This window comes from Haemaphysalis longicornis, unplaced genomic scaffold, assembly GCF_048455015.1.
Source record: "Haemaphysalis longicornis isolate Haplotype H1 unplaced genomic scaffold, Haemaphysalis longicornis Haplotype H1 scaffold_1, whole genome shotgun sequence".
Lineage (NCBI taxonomy): Eukaryota > Metazoa > Arthropoda > Arachnida > Ixodida > Ixodidae > Haemaphysalis > Haemaphysalis longicornis.
Window position 1 is genome coordinate 333,005,358 of NW_027526203.1, and position 20,959 is coordinate 333,026,316.

General features: G+C 51.7%; 1 protein-coding gene across 1 annotated transcript in view; it reads left to right on the forward strand.

Annotated features, from left to right (window-relative positions):
- The window catches only part of LOC144152528 (uncharacterized), a 277,204-nt gene that overhangs the window by 169,141 nt on the left and 87,104 nt on the right, over positions 1-20,959 (forward strand). The gene's annotated exons all lie outside the window — the stretch shown is intronic.

Consider the following 20,959-nt stretch of genomic DNA (forward strand, 5'->3'; position numbering starts at 1 on the left):
AATAGCGTTAGCGATTCTCCTACCTAGCATTGGCACCATTGCCTCAGTTATTTGCTGTATATTACGCGCACCATGACTTACGTAACACAAGAAACGTTCGTTTCGGCTGCAATTTTTGGGATCACAAGAAACGCAGTCGCGGCGGCCGTTACACTCGCGGTAACGTGGTCCGTCACTGGTGATTGTGTAACGGGCGCGATTCGTGCTTTCAAGGTGTGTGCTTAACAAGTATGCGGCGTTTGACAGCAGATGAAGCACTAAAAGCGTCATTGAAAGCGAATGCAACAACGTCGCAGTAGCATATCATCGTGGCAGGATAAACGTGGCAACTGAAGACACAGTTTCGCGATGCCATTACGGACGGCAGAGTATCCGATTGGGTGGCAATAATATTCCGCTCTCGTTAACAACAAAAAACTAGCCTGTAATCAGCAATCGGTAGGATTCTGCACGCAGACTGCGCATGCATGCGGGGTTCTCGCAAGACAGCAGTCCGTCTTGATTTTTACCATCCGGCCAAACCCGCACACTGACTTGAGTCGCTGTTATTAAAATAGGAACCCAATGCAAGGAATAGTAATTAATAATTGGACAGTAACAATGGCTAGTCCGTGAGATGGCTTGGCCGGTTGGGTAAAAATCAAGACGGACTGATTTCTTGCAACAAGCACGGTGCATGCGCAGAGGGCTGAGGAGGGTGAGGTAAAGTGCAAAAAACTTCTCCCCATGCTGACCGTTTCAAGTGAGTTGGTGCGATTCAAATTGAATCGCACCAACTGCGAACTTCTGTGCTTTCTGCTTAAAACAGCGCGTGTCTGTGCGTACACATGACATTAACGTTCCAAGCAGACGCCGTTGCCGAAAACGATGATGATGATGAGTTGCGAGGTGGGAAATTAGAATGACCGGTTCAGAAGCAGTTTGGAAACGCCGGTGATGCTGGCGCGCTCTCTCTCTCTCTCTCTCTCTCTCTCTCTCTCTCTCTCTCTCTCTCTCTCTCTCTCTCTCTCTCTCTCTCTCTCTCTCTCTCACACACACACACACACACACACACACACACGCACGCACGCACGCACGCACACACAGCAATATTAAGAAAAGTAAACAAATAAGGAAGGGGTGCATCTCACTCCAAAAGAGTCACGGCCCGGGGGTTAAAAAGAAGGTCCCCTTCACCCCGAGTAGTCCGAGTGGCGCTGGCTACCACCCCCAAGTGCAGGAAACAAAAAATACGGTAACATAAATACCCGAGAAAGTGGTGGGAAACAGCCCCGCCGGTAACGTAATGGTCATCGCACCAGACCGATATTCTGGAGGTCGTGGGATCGGATCCCACCCGGCGGGCATTTTTTCTCCGCTTTCTTTCTGTCGCAAAGCGGCAGCCTGCGGCAGCCCTTTCCATCAGCAGTGCGGGCGAATCGGGCGATTGTCACCCAACAGCTGGCGCGCAGCGGCGTGCGCAAACAGGAAACGGTGTTGCAGGAGTTCGAACCCGACCCCGCCGTGGCCCGGAATGCCCACCGCCGGCGAGCTAAATGCGGAAGCCCGCTGCCGGGAAGACTTCGCCCGCGGAAGCGTCTTTCCGGCGGCCGGCCCACGATGCTTGGCGGCACCGCAGCCGCCGTTGCGGCCGCCGTTCGGCAGCGTTCGCTTGGCGGTGAGCATTGCCGCGCGTGCAGAGTGCCCGTGGAGGCCGCATTTTGGACGCACTGCGAAGTACGGCGCACTGAAAAAGCGCAGCAGCTGTCATCGCCACCAGCATGTCTGCTTGCGTTAGGTCCGTTAGGTAGAACAGAACATCGCGCGGTGCCGATTTTATTCGCGATAGCTATACTTGCAGCCGCTCTGTGCGACGTCGCTGCAGGCGAACGGCTGAAAGGTTCGGCGCCCCCTACTTCTTTCATCGCTTCCTTCGGCGCAAAGTTCCGTCCGCCAGAGTTGTCGCCGCGGTACCATTGTCAATCTAGCTAAGCAGTAATAGATACGGAGACAAACACACGCTCGCGTGCGCTGTCTTAGTTATTTGTACGCGAAGTACGTCTTGATGCACGTCCACATGTTTGTTATGTGCGATGCATGTTATGACGAACCGACCCCAGCTACTGTGTGTGTGCTGAGGTAATTAGTTTTTTTTTTTTTTTCCCCGTACTGATTCCGGCTCGCGAGAACGGTACCGCGCAGCAACATCTTTGCGAAAACAGGGTCTGTGAGCAACTCTGAATTACGAGCACCAGTGGAGTATACGTTAATGCTGGTTAACGCGAGCAAAGTGCTTTATTTGTACAGTGCCCTCTTTAGTCTTCATATACTTCAACATCCGCCACCGCAAAGTCTTCGTCGAGAGCTCCCTCGCCGTTGAAGACCTGCACGACTTCTTGTTCTTCTGGGCGATTGCATTATCGCGTGGCAGCGCAGCGCGCTTCCTTATAAGCAGTCTCTCCCTTCTTTGGTCGCCACATCCCCCATGTGCGCGGCACAGTCTGAGAGTTCTGCCGTGGATTCGAGTTTTATGAGCGCAGGCGGTTGCCTCTAGCAACGCGGAGCGTGGGGCGTCAGGAGCAGACGACAGTCGATTTGTCGGCGACGCTGTTTGCTCACTTCTTGCGATTAAATGCTCTTTCTTCATGGAAATGTTCAATCATCTTATTTACAGTTTTGTGTAGCGGGCGCATTATTCGCCTTCGTTACGTCCGATTCCTGGCCAATCACCCACGTGGGTACGTGGCGCCGGGCGCTTTCCCGAGACGCACGCGCACGTGCGCTCGGCATTTGCTCGGTATTTTTTTTTTCTGTTCATTGACGAAGCAACCAAGAGCTTAAAAAACATTACTGTTCAAAGTCACGCATTGGTGTGATTCTTACGTATACAATTTAGAACACCTCATCTAGGGTTAAAAAAATGGCTGACGATTACGATACTCCCTGATGCAAAATTTGAAGGCAGCGCGAACTGCAGTCTCGGCGACAGCGCATAGCTAGTGCGTCTCGGGAAGTGATCGCGCCATCAGCGAACACATGACACCTCTGTCGCTACTCGCCCCGACATCGAACACAGTCGGCCCCTGGCGGCGGAGTGACGAACCGTTCCTAGTGTGGATGCCGCTCTTGCGTCGGCTCGTTCACGTTGCGCACGAATGAAGACGCGCGCTGCACACGATAGAAAATGACTATGGATTGTTTTCCGGCCGTAAGCAATGACATAATTACCTCGGCTTGCGGATTTCATCTAGGAACGCAGCGGTCAGCGGCTGTCTTGAGATAACGCGCTATTTTAGTTCCGTTAAACATCGCCGCCGTAGTCATCGCTTGAGTGCGAAACGTGTTTATAACATTGTTTCGACAGTTTGTACCTTAGTTACCGATGAACGCGGTCACCTTCCGTCTTGGGAGCGTCAGAGGGTGCTTTGTTGAAGGTGGCGTCGTGGACGTTTAAAGGACAAAAGTTAACTACATCAAACGCGCAAGAGACGACGAGACCCATGCATACTCGTACATTTGCTATATCATTGTAAAATTGCGCTGCGTCATTTTAGAAACAAAAACAACAAAAATTATTCTGCACAGGACCCGGGTGCTATCGCCCATAAATTATCGGGGACGTATCTTACACATGCTAAAGGACGCATGTCAGGGAATTTACTGGTTCCTTTTCCAAAATAAATACTATTTTTGGACAGTCGCAGCTGATACTCTGCGACATCCCTGGTAATTTACATGTATCATTTAAAGGAGCCATGAAGAGAAAATACAACTTTGTTTAATTTGAAAGAACTATAGGATTCAGTATCTCACTCATCTCCATTACAGCCACAAAAGATGTTTTTTATGAAAAAAAATCAAGAAGTATTTAAAAACTTTCAAATTTTGCGCCACAGTGACGTGTTATGAGCAAGAATGACGTCATACGGGCCAATAATAAAACATAATTTTCAGTGCGTTAACTGCACGTTAGCATTGAAGTGATGCAGTCAAATGGAACTAGAGGCCCCATTACAGACGTCCAGTCATGAGTCGTCGCGACAGGTCAGTTAGGCGGCCGCCAATCGCACAAACAAGGTTCCGTGACGTCATGGAAAAGATGCGGGAAATTGGCTAGGGGGTCGCGACTGCTTCACACGCTTTCTTTAATATCTCCGTTATTTGTTCGAAGATTGTGATGATATTGGTATCATTGTTATCGGGCCCAAGCAGTCTTTCTAATAAACCCAACTTGTATTTTGTCTTCATGGCTTCTTTAATAATGTTTATTGCAAGTAGGCCAGAGTATTCCAGGCGGATTTCTCGGTGGAATTCAGCAGTCGTGAATTTACGTCTGTGCCGTTCCCCTTCGTATACCAATTTTAAATCATGGCACGAATCACCTCGCCCAAACACGCGTTTTACTTAGCATAACCGTGTGCTTAAAATAGTCCGGTTCCAACCCACTGAGGCGGACCATAGAGAGGGGGAGGGAGGGAGGAAAGCTTTAATGAATACTGAAGAGGTCAGCCCCACAAACGGCGGGGCTTGCTACTTCAGATTGGGGCGAGCACAGTGAGGCGAAAAAAGAAAAGGGGGAAGGGCAGAAGTTGAAAAAAAGGAAAGATCGCGTAATTGAATATTACTGGTCCAACCGGGCAAATCAGGGATATTTTCTACAGCATGCATGTTGCTGCCCGCACGTGGTCAGAGCGTGTCCCACGACTTGCTCGTTTTTTTTTATTTTTTTATTTCTCTCCCACACTGCCGGCTTTAAATACCATTTCCGACAGGTTGTCGCTTTTTCAGCGTAATAACTCAATGCTATTGCCGCTTCCATGCAGCACATTGAACGTTGAGGAACAGAATTACAGCGTACCACCCTTGTCTACACTAGAGCCACTAAATACTTCATCTAGTGGCTCTAGTCTACACGTTTCATGCGTGCATAAAGCGCGAAGTAGACACGTCCACACGTAGTAGACGAAGCGCGTCCACAGCACACATTAGCGCGCTACCGGTAAGCGGAGCATCCACACTAGCAGCGGGACGCTGTTGCCACCTATAGGCCGATCTCGCGGCGAATACTCTGGCTAGAGTGATACTGTGGTGTTCTTTCGTAGCGCGTCGCAGCCGGGCAGCATGTCAACCTCCGCGCTGGCATACCGTCCTCCCTGTCACACTTTCGCAACACTTCCCTCCTCCGCTTTCCTGCTTTCTCTATCTCGTCTATCTTGGGTGTCCTCTTCATTCGCTCGGTTAGGCCGACGCCGAGGTACGACGAGTAACCACAGGAGCGGGCGCTTAAGTGCTGCGCACCAAAAGTGTACAGACGACGCATTTTGCTAAAACAAATGCAGTGGGGCATGCGCTGGTCTCACGAGAGTGCCACTGGGAGTACCGTCTATCTCCGGTCCGGTCCGCCTAGTTTAACTGCGCGAAAAAAGAAAGCCATTAAGATGTCACGTGCCTCGTGCAGGAGCCGCGCTGCTGGCGCCTTGTTCTCCCGATCACTTGAGCTACGCGCAGCCGCCACACTCTTCGGTGGTTTCGGTCCCCTATAGCTACATTCGAGTCCGCCCGGTTGGCTGTTTTCTCTTTGCCCCGTCCTCGCTCGCTTGTTCCCACGATGCATGGGCAGAAGTTGTGACTCGCCTAATTAAATTTGCTGTAGTCATTTCACGCAGACTCACCTTGTCAAACGAGACAAAGGATCGCTCACGGCCAGTATTTTTATGTATGTGCACCAGCGCGAGGTCTGCACCTCCTCTTGTGGGAGTGCACAGGAAGACAGCCGCCCCGAGAGTGTGTCGAAGAGCAAGGTGCCGGCGCCGCGAGCTGACATGATCAAAGATGCCTGCGCTGCCTGATTTCACCGGTTGAGCCAATGAGCGGCAATCCAGACGAGCCGCCTCGAGCGTAAACTGTGCTAAAAAAGCTCCCTATGCTCGAAAGTATCTAGGGTGAGTCCTGACTTTTTTCGGGGCTTTTCTGTTGATATGATGTGCAAGCGCAGTTTTCAGTTTTCTCCGTTGGATAAATATTGCGCCAATTTTATTTCGGTGCCGCGGATAAAAAGAGCAGCAAAAGTAATTCTAGCGCGAAAGCTCTACGTGCTCAACCTCGTAAAATCCCGTCTGTCGGAGTGTGAGGCCTGTCAGCCGGGATCACAAAGCGAAAAATGCCGCTCAAAAAAAAAAAAAAAAAAAAAAAGCCTTGCTAGCACGCCAGGGGCGTCGGACATAGTAGGCCCAGCGGCTGCTGTGTGCCAATGGAGTGCGGGGTAGCTGCACGGGGTAGGTGCACAGAGGGCGACTGTCTGGAGAGGAGGTTAGCGTACATATCGCTGGGTTCCTGCTTATGTGGCCGTATCTCCTCGCGTTTGGTCAGTTCCATCTCGCAGTAGAGATTTACGGACCAAGTTCTTCGACCGATAGCGATGTTCAGCGTCGCGCTCGTCGCGCTGTTTAACAGCGTAAGCGACACCAAGTTTAACGTATGTGCGTCCAGTGACCCCGAAGTGGTGGCTAAACTACGAGCGCAAGCAAAGCAAAGCAAAACGAAAAACAAAGAAAACCACCATGAGCAGAAATAACCAAGGGCGCTTCCCCCCTTGAGGGCTACCTCATGAAACAAACTTTGTTTCTTCCTTGGCAGTTTCTATTTTGCGTGGCCTCGCATGTTTACGCGTATGGCCCCATTCGATTGAAACCCCGTAGTCATCGTTTATTTGTCTTGCTTTAAACGAAGTGAATCTGTAAGACATCGCCCAACAGTATTGCTTTATAATGCACACATAAGAGTATGCCGAAGAGAACAACGGACGTTACCACCACGGTATAGTTAGCGCGGAAGGAACGTAGTTTTAAAACTGCAATTATAGCCACTCCTCACGAAATTTTACGCACTTATATAGAATATTTTAACTGTGGAATATTTTGTGCATTTGCATTGCAGCGAGCGTACAGGCGATCTCAGAAAACGTACGCTCCTACTCGAAACTCGTGAATTGGATCCTGCTCCAAAAGGCGAAGTTGAAAATTTTGAAATTGAAAAAGTTTTTCCATTCTTGCCTTTCATTTAGAAAGGAAATAATTTCGAAACCGAGGGCGTGGTCCGCTTTTGCCCTTGCTACAGCGGGATCGAAGGTTCTAAGAAAAGCATCGCGAAGGCCGCGTCATAGCCACACGGAGATCTCTTCACCATAAGAGCAGTGGGGTGCGCGAGGTTGAAGCGTTTCATGCGGCTTTGGCTCGTCTGACCGCCGTCATGTCGCATGGAACGCGACAGCCGCATCCTAATGCGTAATTCCGCCCGAGCCTGCCTTCTTTCCCATAAGAAATCAGATAGGCTTCTGTGTTACGCGCCGCTCGGGTTGCGACGAGTATCTGGGGCAGTGTAACACCCATCTGCGGATGCATGGGCGGAATTCGAATCTGTTCTTCCTCTCTATAGCCGTCTGGTTCGAATAGCCGGCGCTATTCTTCGGCGCGAATTGCGTCAACTCCATGGGCCACGCTGCTACTCGCGCGACCGATTTCACCCGCGGCACGCAACGCGCGTTGAGCCCCCGCGCTCGCCCGCCTGAGTGAAACCAAATGGCCGGCCGCTTCCCGTCTTTGTTTGCGCAGCAGTAGGCCTTCTGCGAGGCGCGCGCTTCTGCGCGCTCTGGTCACTAGAGCCTTGGGGGCAACCTTGGGGAGTGCTGCCCCGGACGGTTGGACGCGGGCCAGTCGTCGCCTCGTGGGACGAATGGCCGAGTTCGCGTCTCGGGATCAACGCCGTCGTCTCCAGTCTCGGACACGGGTGCGTGCGAGTAGGACCGCGCTTGTCCTGTCCCCTTTCTTACAAGTCAGCTCTATGCGAGGAACATTGGCGAGCGGTCTCGAGCGACTGCTGCCCCCAGAAACTGTGCCTCGAAAATTCGATGTAAACGCCCGTGGCCATCTCCTATCTGTGCGTCGGTGAACCTCTTGCTACCGGCACGCTTGAACGTGCCACCTCGGCAGCGGTAGCATAGGCGCGAAGAGTTGCTCTCGTTTGCGTTCGTCAGCGTTCGTGAAAGAGGGGGCAAGCCAAACCTGGCACGCCTGTTTGAACGCGTCTGGCCCCTAACCGGTGTCCCTCCTTCGGCGGGGGTGTGCTGGCAGCTTTGTCTCACTTTGTTCCTTCCAATAGCAAGCGTGAAAGTACCGTACATTTAGCCGAAATTGAAGGGCTCCTTGAATAGAAAGTGCAACCAACACCTTCGCCCCTTAATGTTAAACATGCGTGGAAGAACAATGGCCCACATTGCTCACACAACCATTCAATCGACACACCGGTTGTGCCCATGGAATGGCTGTTGGATTGAATGACCGATTGAATCCCTCTCCCCGCTGCCGCGATTCTTCCTCTCCGTTTGAGATGAGAAACTAATTTGCGAGCCGTAAAAGGCAGCGTAGCCGTCAGCCCCTCTTCACCGATGTCATTCCTACTCCTGCTGAGCTCTGCAACCCCTCCTCCCAGAAGGGGGACAGTGCTGTCTCTGCTCTTCACTGTCGTGAGGAGGAATGACGGAGTGAGGAGGAGGAGTACTTTTCAGTTTTCAGTTTATCTGTTGACGACGACGACGACTAGCTGTCACGAAGGGTCACCGCGAAAGCGATGCTAACAGCTTCGCCGCAAAGCACCAGCGTACCATTCTGGGCAGGTGTTGGAAGTGGCATCTCGTAGTCGACGGGCACCTTTGCCTGCTGATTATAAAGGGGGCGAAAGTGCAACTCGTGGCTGTGTAAGGAAATGGGCCATGACCCCACATGCGTCTACAAAACGCGCAGCTGGATGGAAAGTAGGAGGTTGTGCCAGCTTCCTTGTTGCTCAGTCACTACTGCTGGCTTTGTTGGTACTATTGAAGTACTATTGCAGAAAAAAAAAAATTCCGCAAACGCAAGAGCGAGCGGAAGCCCAAGACAAGTGTATTGATTTGAACTCATTACGATAGCTCCGGTGACGAAATTCGGCCCAAATCGCCGCGCACATTATGCGACAGCATTTATGCTGTTCCTGCACCTTCGACGAGATCATTTCGCAACTGGACTTGCGTGGTTGCCATATCCTCAACATTGCCTGGAAGCCGCCACATTGAGATTGTGCCGTTCAGTTTTGCTTTCAGCAAGTGGCGTCAAGCTTTCGCAAAGATGTCGAAGGCGAGGCATAACGGAGCCCCTAGCTCTGAGGAATCGTTTGGCGGCCAACTTGCGGCAGGTCCGGTCGCGTGGTACACTCGCGAATTTCGACAGGTCAATGCTACTTTTTTTAGGAGAGAGCAGCGCTCTTACGGTGCGGGTGCAGCCACAAGACCCATTTTGCGAACTTTCGGGAGGACTGTGTCATGTCCCGGGTGCGCCCACAAGCTCCTGACGTCGGCTATATGGGGATTCGTGCCGTTGTCGTATCCGACACTCCGATTGAGTGTGACTGCAGTCTGTGTGCTCGAAACTCGGCCATTTTGATGCTCATTGCATCGAAAAGCAATTTTGCTTTAGTTCACTCATGTAACGAGATTCACTAGACTCAAAATACCCTCGAACTGTTCCTCGTGCCAGATTATTATCAACCCTTCAGAGTAACTCGTCTTTGCTAGGTCATGTGCGTCCAATGCTCAGAGCTGCCTAATAAGTGTTTAAAACTGCGTCGGCTTTAAGTATTTTTTGGTAGCTATCAAGAAGCCTGCTGTATAGGATAGGATAAAAACAAATGGAAAGGCAGGGAGGTTAACCAGGTGTAGTGCCCGGTTTGCTACCCTGCACTAGGGAAGCGGGGTTCAGGGGATGAAAGAGGAGGAAGGCGAGAAGGAGAAGGTGGGAATGGGAACGCGCGCTCTCGTAGTCATTTTCTTTGGCACTAAAGACGTTCTTGTAATCGCGTATCATTCAAAAAACGTAGAAGGGCTTTCGTCGCCTGTTGATAAGCCGATGGTAGGGACCGAAGTCCTAAGATAGTACCTCTACTGTAAATGGTCGATTTTCCAATCGGCTGAGCGCGGTGGTAAGCACGCTTTTCTCCGATGAGTACTTGGGGCAGCGCATAGCACATGCTCTGTAGTCTCTTCCGCCCCACAGGCGTCGCAGAGGTCGCTGTTGGCCATCCCGATGAGGAAGAGGTAGGCTTTTGTGAAGTCGACAAAGAGACAGCCCATACGGGAGACGGCGCTGGAGTGAGGGATCCTTAATGTAGAGACGGGGATTCGCTAAGTCAGGTGTATTCAATATCATCATGGTATTCACACGTTGAAAAGAACGAAGCGCCGTTCGCTCCCGTGGCCTCTACGGGCAGCTTCATCCAGCGAAACGCTGCCGAGGATTTCGCAGTGACTTGGCAACCGCTGGAACACGATGTCATGGCCATTCACGACAGCCTGGTGGAGTTTACCTCGAATCTCTGCCACCAGTTTGTGGAGAGGGCCGTGGCGCAGGGCTGCTCTCAAGCTTTGTAGGGTGCCTTTAGAATCCGAAAAGACGAGGTACACGCCGGCGGTCCCACTGTCTACCCGTTGTGGTTGGTGCCTGGCAGGACTCGAGATTCGTCTCCGCGTTCCGGGCATTGGAAAGAAAGCCGACTTGCCACACTGGCCCTCAAAGAGCTCGCGGTGCTATTACTGCATGAAGATCACAACGACCGAAAACACATATATACAGATGGGTAATGTCATAGCATGTGCTGAAAAGTGAACTGTAGTCATCTGATTCAGCGCCCTGTTGTACGTGAGACGTTTATTGGTTTTACTGCTCGTACATAGTTCATTTGTCGCTTTCATTGTCATTTCCCATACCTTCCATATTCATTCCTTTCTCTTTCTGTCCCCAGTACCCTCCCCCCAGAGGGAAGTAGCAGGCCCAACATCAATTTCTCAGGCCGACCTCTTCTCCTTTTCAATAAACATTTACTCTACTCATCCAGCTCGCCAGGCGCGGTGGTTTAACGGCATATTCAGCCACAGTTCGATTCCGTATTGCCCACCAGGGGCGTTGCCAGAATTTTTTTTGCTGGGGGGGGGGGGGGGGGGGGGGCTGAGATTGCACATCGACCTCCGCCGTACGATTTTTCAAGGGATTAAAAATATGTATAATAAATGCTATGTACTTATTATAATATATTATTATATTGGTAATTAATCACTAATTAATATAGTATATTAATATATATCATAATCACTTAATGAATTGACTGGTACCAATGTACGTTACATGCACGTGGACTAATTCTTTACCCTGCGTACCGTCAAGAACAAGGAAAATATAATATTTACTCATAAAAAAATGTATTCGTACGTTCCGAGAGTTGCAGCAAAACTGCTATTACTGCTTGCAATTTTCTATATAAGAATTTTGTCTACATAAGAAGAAATAATACTTAAAGATATGTGGACATTTAGGACATAAACATATATGCTTAACAAACGTGGAAGCAAAAACATGGAGGTAAATAACCACATTAATCTATATCTAACAAAGGATTGCATGCAGCGGATATTATAAACGTGAAATGCACAAAACAAACAACTAGTGGGTGGGTGACGTTTTATTTTAATGCCTCTTTGTCATTCAAGAATTCCCTTTTTTTTCCATTTTTGCGCACATGCGACGGCTAGCAAAAAATATTAGCGCCGCTGTCTTTTATGCCAATATATTGCGGGAGCAGTTTGTCAACCGTTGCGTACTGCGGATAACTGCACCGAAATTAGTCACTCAAAAATACGTCAAAATGTGCACTTGTGGCGAAAAAAGCAAGAAGATTATATTTTGATCAGTGCAACAAAAGTTTCACTGGCAAGTTGCAACGAAGTGTACATTTATTCAGAAAGCACGTTCTACATCGTGCGGATTTGCCCGAATTTGCTGCTGCGGCGCCGCTCGTGCTGCAAGATGGCCTATTTTTGTAGTTGTGGCAAGACGATCTATTGCCACAGCAGCGAATTCGCAGGTAAATTCGCACCATGTAAAACGGTAGGAAGAGGGGAGGTCGAGTGGCAGTGGTAGAACTTTAGAAAACGCTTAGAACCTTAGAGGGGAGTCCGCGGTAAACCCGCCCCGGCCGACTGCTTGCACTCCGGCCAAAGCTTTCGAGAACTGGGCAGTCGGAGGGTAGGCTCAACAGAGTGCCCTCTTCATTGGACAAAGTAACGGCAAACGCTTTAAAAAAGGACACATGGAAGCAACTAAAAGTAACCCTCAGGAACAATATTCACACAGCGCTAAACGCGGGGACGAAGTCCGAAGTCGTTAGTGCATCGGTATCCGGCGGCGGCCCTGGCTGCATGGAGGCCAGGCGTACGGTTTCGCCCGCGTATATTCCCTCGGTTCCCTATTCCCTATTCCCTAGCGGCGACTCCTCTCCCTCGCGTCGCTGAGGCTTATGGGGCTCAAGCTACGTTGAGTACCGCCACTTCGTCCACCCGGAAGCGTCTGGGGGCCATTTTTGTTTCTGGCATGCAGTGTTGCCATCTCTCCCAACGAAACAGCCGCCGGTTTTGACGGGCAGAGTGTGACCGTCCGCTCTAGCGCCCGGCAGCACACAGAGAGAGAGAGAGAGAGAGAGAGAGAGAGAGAGAGAGAGAGAGAGAGAGAGAGAGAGAGAGAGAGAGAGAGAGAGAGAGAGAGAGAGAGAGAGAGAGAGAGAGAGAGAGAGAGAGACGCCCAGAAACAAAATGGCTGCGCCCATATGTAAACAAATATCACGTGGTGCCGACCGACCAATGAAAATCCCGGCGGCACATAACAACGAGGGAAAAGAGTGACGATGCTCTAGAAGCCTTTATTTAGTGACGCTAGCTCAAGCCTTGTAAGCCTCCCCCTCGCTACGCCCCTTTTGCCCACGCCACGAGCTCGACAGCTGCCGAACTCGCAGCCATTCCTGGGGCTCTTAAGTACATTAATTATTGGAGCTAATAACCCAAAAGGAGCCTCCTGTGCACCAAGCACTGGGCGCCAACAATCGCATCGCACAGTAGGAAATTCAAACGGCTGTTTTTCGTTTAGTTGAGGACTTTCATCAGATGGGTGTTATATCCGTGCCCAACGCTTTTTGTTTTTGTACCGTGATAGACGTCTCAGTCAGAGGATTACGGACGTAATTCGCAGGCTCACAGAAGGTTCGAATGGATATGTGCTTCAGGCTGCACAGCATTCAATTCCTTACAAACCGACTTTGTTGCTGCGGCCCGCAAGGAGGACGCATGTCTAAAATGTGCGTTGTTTATGCATACGCAATTATGGTTTGTACAAAGTCACCAAGCAATAACGCAGACACCATTGTCTGGAACACTCGGAGACAGCTTTTGCACACCGAATGCATATCGCAGCCACAGTTAATGACCATAACTAGGGGACTCTTTTTTTTAAACTCGGACGGTTATAGCCGGATTATGGTATAGAATCGAAAATTGGGTGGTGAAGGATGGAAATTTACGCTATCAAATTTTGCGAATAGTATGCTTGCCTGAATAAAAGAACCGAAGCGAATGAATGGATATGTCCAAGCACTTCATTGGGGCTGTGTTTGGTTTTCCGACCTTTTCAGAGGTAAAGAAAGCATCGCTGCCGAATTTGGGATCAAGTTTATTGAAGTGAAGAAAAGTAGCCGTGCTCGTATAGGTGTAGTTCTATTATAGCGCATATCTGAATATGTGGCCGATCTTACTGCGGGCTGTGGAAAACGTACATGTGCCCTCTAGGTTTGAATAAACATAATATTTGACCACGTGGTTTAAATTAATCTTTTGTTGTCCAACTAGATCGCTTTTCAAATTAAAGGAAAACAAGATCACATAGCGTAAGTACGTCGAGATGGCGCACCGGCAGAAATGGCGGACATGACTACTGCGTAGTAACTATTCTATAATAACTTTCTTAAAGACCCAAATCTAGTCAGGAAAGAGGCAATATCAGCCACTCCTCTTTGCGGCGACCGGCACAGTTGCATTAGTTTCGTGATGAATCAATCGATACCCAACTTGTGGAGATAGGTCGCGTGACCCATTCGCGAATTCCGGCACGGGCTGACCATTCGTCGGGCCAATCGATCCGGCTGTGACCGCATGACGGTGTCACATTTGGTATCGCGCTCATTGCTTCTTCAGTCGCATTCGCATTTCCGGACTAATGTCACTTCCAGCTTGTCACTGAAAATGCGCTAAAGGCGAAAGAAAACTGAAACTTCCCTAGAAAAGCGTTTGCGATCGCGAGCCGCCAAGTCTGCCGCTCTAGGCTCTCTAGAGAGAAAAAGGCAGCGCGTCTGCTTCGGACGGTCGTCCCTGTCACCTTTAGACGGTAGTGCGTATCTGTAGCGGCAAACGCCCTCATGCAATGTCGAGAACTGCGCGGTGACGCTGTTCGCCATTAATCATTTAACGCTGTCGAGAGCAGAGGCGTGGGCCCAGTTGTGCGACTGCCAGGTGGCGGTTGATGTTCCCGCGCTCTGAAGGGTGTGCACTCATTCCGCGGACGGCAAAGGGGGGTGCAGGGGACAAAAGAAGAATCGTTCCCAAGGGGTCCTGACCAGCGATGACCCCTCGAGGAGAGAGGCCGCCGGCACAAGTGGCCGAACTCGGCGTCCTGGACGGGGATCGAACTGGAAGCAAGGCGAACGAAAACCGAAGGAGATGGAGCGAGGGCGCGAGTGAAACTCGGCTGGACGTCTTGCATGAGTGATCGTCCCCGCCGCGGCGGGGAATGTCTTGCTTGTTTCCCTTTGGTTTACTTCTTTCGTTGCCTGGGCGCTATTTTCGACTCATCTGCCTTTATCCTCTTCTCGCTTGAGTTTTTTGGCCAGCAAGACTCGCCCCTCGCCTCCTGCCTGAACCACCTGCGCAGCGCGCATGCGGGTCTGCTGCTGCTGCGTGTGTCGATAGGTAGCCCCTGCGTCTGCGCATCTTATCTGGATACGGTGCACCGTTTGGTCCGAAAGTTACTGAGTTTACGTAAGACGTAGTTTTCACGTGGCGAAACCTGCGATTCACTCTCATCTCGGCCGTGCGGCCTCCGCGTGTGGCCACGGTAGCTCACGCATGCGGCGCGCCTGCCGGATGGAGGCGCCGTCCGTGCGCGCGCTTTCGGCTCCTGCGGCACTGTCGTCGGCGCGCCGGTCTGCGTTGCATAAACATGATGCGGCGGGTCCCCGCACGTGCGACTTGGCTGTCCGGCCGCCCTGTCCCCGCCAGAGCCACTCGCGATTGTCGAGGTCACGCACTGAGTGCGGCGCTTTGCGTGTGGCGCTCGTTAGCATTTCAAAGCGAGGTCGTGGCCCGCTGCGGTGGCGCCGTCGCCCAGCGGCGTGTGTTGTGCCCCGAGCGCACGTCTGCACTGCACTCGTGGCGCGCAGCCACGCCTCGTCCAGAGAGTGCCCTTGGGCCTCCTCATCTTGCGGTCATGGCCTCCCTTGGGGAGGGGGCAGAACTTCGATCTCGTTCGAGTTTCTCCCCTGGAACGGTTGGTTTCATCAGTGCGCTGTAGGTGGGTCTGAAAGCGTCCTGAGCCGTGTCTAAGATTGGAATATCCGGAAAGCATTTTTAAAACGAGTTTGCCCTGGTTCGTTACATTTAAAGCAGCAGTCGATTTTTTTCTCCGGAATTTACAAAACTATACAACCCGAAAGCCAAGGACCTTATATGTAGGCGGGGTTACGGCGGACGGCGCTTGGAGGCCGTCCGCCATAACCGGGGTGTCTAACTTGGGAATTTCGGCGGCTACAGGGTAGCTTGGCATTTCTGGGTGCATGTGGTAGCTTGATAGCGTGATTGGATCAGCCTAGTGTCACTAGATAAGTTGTCAGAGTACCGCCACTAAGGCAACTCAACACAGCAACGGCGGCCATTTTGGTGCTTCTTAATATTGCGAGATTTCCGCATCGACGGCCTTGCCGCTAACCTCTGCAGGGTTGTTTGTTAGCAACACTGCCGAAGATGCACCAAAGCGGCATCTTTGGACACACTAATGCTGCTAGACGCGTTATCTTTACTTCGCGCTAGGAACGACGTCAGTCGCGCGCAGCCGCAGAGTGGGGGGACAAGCTAAGTCTACCACAGTTTAGCGACTGAAAATGCACAGCAACAAAATGGCAGTGCCCATGGACCGTCGCAGTGTAAACAAATGTCACGGGATGCGAACTGACAAATGATCACGGCGGCGGCATGGAACAATAGGAGAATTTCGTTGTGTTGATTCACCATCTTCCCGTAGGGGAACCCTGAGTAGTATGCGAAGCAGCCATGGGGTCGACTCAAGTTCCCATTAGTTTTCAGTTCGATCGCGGCGTTGCGGGAGGAGAATGAGGGGAGCGGAGCGCGCGCGCGTCATTTATACCGCGGACTCAGTAGCGGTCCCAGAGATTGGGTTTGGGGGGGGGGGGGGCGAATTTTTTTTTGGAAGGGGGGGGGGGGCGATAAAGAACCGCTCCCCTCCTTGCGCCAGTTCTGCGCAGGAGGTGATAACCATGCAGGTGTGTGCGCGTATGCGGTGTAACCCGCTTGTGCACAAATCACTTAGCGACACAGTGGTTTTTGGTGCCCCTTGGGTGGTGTAACGGCTGGCTCGAGTCCTCATTTCTGACGGTCGCAACACGTTTGCGACATCGCGCAAGTGGGATTTAACCTCGCGCAAGTGTAATGGTTAGAAAAAACAAAAAAAAAAAATAAGAAGCTGAGGACCTCTTTGGGGGGGGGGGGGGGGGCGATCGCCCCCTTCGCCCCCCCCCTTGGGACGCCACTGCGCGGACTACAGTGGCGCCCCCAGCGGAGTATGCAGCGGCTACCGAAGCTGCTTCGCATTATCGCGCGCGGAGCCGCAGGTGTTGCCATTCGTTGCGCAATCCCGGAAAGGAGAGGAGCTTTGGAGAGGAGAGGGGGAATGCTGGAGTGGAGAGGAGAGTCGGAGAGGAGAGGAGGAATGCCTCGCATACTACCAACGCCACCTAGACTGAAAGAATTTCCTCTAGGTGGCGTTGATACTACTCAGGGTTCCCCTACGGGAAGATGACGACGGTGGTTGAACGCGAAGCTATCTCGTGATGGATTGTTTGTTTGGCCAATCCCTAGGGGCATCCTGCCGCAATCATCATCAGCAATGCCTGGCCAGGCATGCGCAGTGGGGGTGCGGACGGCGGACAACGACGAGGGAGGGAGGGACACAGCCCGGAGGGACACAGCCTTCGCATCTAAAAGAGTGCTGATACTCTGTAACCTTATCTAGTGACTCTAGTTCAGCCATTTAGCTTTGATGCAGTCAACTCCGTACGCACCCAAGTATAGGACACGTGGCGGCGCTCGCGGAGTGTCTATTATCTGGGTGCCAAAGCTTGTAGCTTATGACAAGAGCGTGATTGTTTTCCAAGTGTAAGTCGAATAATGTACGCCGTAAGACTGTCCACTGCGCCACTATGTGCAAGTAACAACGCGTGATTCTGGAAACCGCTGGCGAAGTATACCAAGGCCATTATGGGTCAAGTTATTTGCAACTGAATAGTGTCGCCTATGAATCCGCATAGTTGTGTGACCATATAACTTATTCGTCATTCGGTTTCGAAACTTTTATCCCCGCAACCAAGCCTGAGAAGAGCGGGATACTGGTCTTTATGAGGCGCCGCCAACGCAGGCGTCACCGTGGCCATACGTCCATGGCCATCACATCCTAACTCCGGCGATATGCGTATTTATCCCTACAAGTGACGACATGTCACCCCAGAGTGGAAGCTTTCCACAGGCACTAATTGTCTCTGCAATGGCTAGGGTAGTCGGGGTGGTTTTATTTCTTAGATGATGAAACTTAATAGAACGATTCCGTCAGATACAAGCCTCAGGGTATCCGGGCCAACAAGACCAAGGTGAACTGAATGAGCGCAACTTGCTGCGTCAATAGGACGTCAGTGGAAGTTATTTTGCATGCCAGGCGTCGGTCGAAGCTAACGTCAAGAAGTGGGTGGGTTCTTAATGCGTTTTGAAAATTCCGCTCTGCCAGGCGTACATTGAAGTATTTGAGACGCCTTGGCACGAAGAGGAAGACGGTAGGTACTTTAGCTGATTTGGTCACTCCACTGTCTGCCAAAAAATCGTTGCCTTGAGCTGTGGAATCTTGGAGAGTTTGCTGTACGCATGGAGTGAAACACTGGACGACTCAGGGGCCATGCGCCCTGGGGACTTGGACATTGACACAATTCGTTGGTTGTGCACAGGTGGGCGACGGCTTTTTCTAGCGGCTCTATCAGGCTCATATACTCGTTGCCTCTGCGTGTCCCCACCATATGTCAGCTTCCTTTACACCTGTCTTCCAATCCCCACTTCGTCACTCATGTGGTTTCTTTTCATTCGAGCGCCCTTCTGGAAGAGTTAGTTTCCAAAATCTACCTCGGCTGTTTTCTCCGCTGCTGTCTAGGCCGTCGTGTTCAGTTCGTGTTTAAACATTTCCTACAGCTGAAGTTTCTGCTTCTAAGTGAACTTCCAACCTATGTGAGGCGTGATTCGCAATTGAAGACGTGCCCAGTAGCGAGAAACGCACGGGGGCGTGTCGCGTGTTTGAACGGTCGGTATCGACTTCGCAGCAGCCCAGTTCCACCCATGCCCTCGCTGGAAGCGTAGTTATCGGATGGCCCCTGCCTGGTTGCCCTTTTCGGCAGAGCGCTTCCGCGTCGGCGTGCAAGCGCCGCCCGTGTGCGCTTCTGGTTTGAGCGGCCCAGTTGGCCCAGTGGCACCGCTGTCGGAAGAGGGGACCGGTGCGCGGCGGCGTCGTCGGCGACACTTCCGGACGCGCGGAGGAGGCCCCACAGTGTGCCGCCGCCGATCCGGCCCGCTCTCTTTGCGGCTGAGCCCCGAAAACAGGTTGGACAAGCTGGCCGCCAAACGTAGGCGTTGTTCCCGGCTTTGTTTCGACCGAGATGGAGTTTGAACGTCGGCCGCCCCGACGTGTGGCGGCGTCCCCGGAACCGGCCGCCGCGTGCGCCGCTTATCGCCGCGCCACGCAATCGCGCAGGGGATGCGGCCGGCCCATCAATTCCGCCTGGCCGATCGCCCCGCATACCTCCGACGGGGCCCCGCTCCGAGGCTGGCGCCCTGCGCTCAACCACAAGCGCCACCGGCCGCCCGTTTGGTCCCGGACCAGGACGAATTTTCGTTTCAAGCGAAGCTTGTATTGGCTGACTTGCGCCGTCAGTGGCGGCGTACGCAGAAATGCCTTGCGGCGAACCGAGCTTCATCCATGCGCTCTAATGACGATGATGATGAGGCAGTTGGAGTGTTTGGCACGTATTCCTGGGGGATTGGTCAGGGATAAAGTGTTCACTGTGCCCCTGTTGGAGCTTATGATTGAATTGAAACTCTCGTGAGGATTCCCCTTCTCAGGCTCAGCTCTCGCTCGCAGCTGGCGCGGGCGTGCTATGCCATGCTACAAGGGGAGCCAATAGGGGGTGTCGCTTGCATCACACCACATCGGAGGTGCAGTCGCTCTCTCTCTCGTCGAACGGTTCACATTCTAGCGCGCACCTTCTAGCGCAGCATGGGTAGGCCGCGTGTGGTACACTCCGCGGAAGAGCGGGCACCCATTGTAGAACCAACGCCGCCTGTATAAACAGTGCCTAACGCGTGAGCGAAAAATGGCCAAACAGCCACTCTCCTGTTGCTCTCTCCTACCCTTCCCCGCTCCGTAGCCTTCCAGCGTGCTTTCGTGTCCGCCAGCCAGCGCCGCTTCTCGGAAACTATGCAAAATAGTGGAAAGTTTGTTTAGCGTTCCCCAGGCGGCGCTCATACGCCTTCTTGTTTTTCACCATGCCTGTCTGTCTTGGTCTGTCACTGATAAAACTTCCTTTGTCACGAAGCAAAATCCCTTGCGCTGCCGCAGGCTGATGCCGGCTTTGCGCGCTTATCTACTCGGATCACAGGCCCTGAAATTTTCTGAGTGGGGCATCCCCCCTCTATCCCCTCCGCATTGAGGTATTGTTTTGACCCCCCTGTTCGCACTCCGCATCGGTACGCACTTCTAAAATTGAGGCCTGTACTGTAGAAGCGCCCGGACAGCGTGGCAGGATCGCAGCTGCTTATCCTTTTGTTTCCTATAATTTTCTGAAGTTTAAAAGCACGTGATATTATTGGAAAGTAATCGTAGAAGTGAGCGCCTGAACAAAAAAAGTGCACGCAATTGTTTCTTCTCTAAATACTCCAGAAAGAAAAATATCAGTAAAATAATGGCTGTCCCATCCGAAAATATCGTTTTCTGTTGGCTATATGTCTACCCGACAATCAGTATGTTCTTAGACTATTTAAGTCCGCCTCCGTCTTTATCTTTGGAAAAATGCAGCAAGTATGAAGCGAGCGACAAGTTGAACGAGATCCCCAGTGCGCCACAGAACTAGCGCCCCGTCACGGCTAAGATGTAAGCGAAATGGCCCTTGAAGCCCAACAGGCAAGCTGACAGACACACGTCGTAGAAGTGGGTGCAGCGTTCGCGACTCGCGAGCAGTGACGTAAGGCGAGATGTCCGCCGGCACGCGCCACATAGCGGATCAGTGCCTGAACTAAGCGTCCCTACCCTTCCCATTGAAAAGCGCGCGACGCGTCAGGCAATGTTAATACAGGCGGCGTTGGTAGAACACAAACGTTCCCGATAATCGCGCAAGAATGATCTACAATAACGTATACCAAACATTTGCGTTCGGGTAAAGGTAAGCGGTGAAGCGTTTTTATTTTGTGTCAATCGATGGTTTTGCGTTTTCATTTCGGTCATTGCCTTTTGATTTTGGCTGAAGGGCTCTCGTTTTCGTTTTGCGGTCATTGCGTTTCAATTTTAGTCGTTTTCACTGAGGTCAACCTTCGCGTGCACTGCTGTTTCCGGAGGGAAGGGGTTGTATTTTTCTCTTCAACTGCGAAGTTTATGAGAAAAGATGTACAGTTCTGCTTTGTAGCCGTAAGACTGCATTTCCAGGTGGATGTCAAATTTTCCCTTTGCCGAAACTTACTCCACCTGTGGGTTTCCCCTAAAAC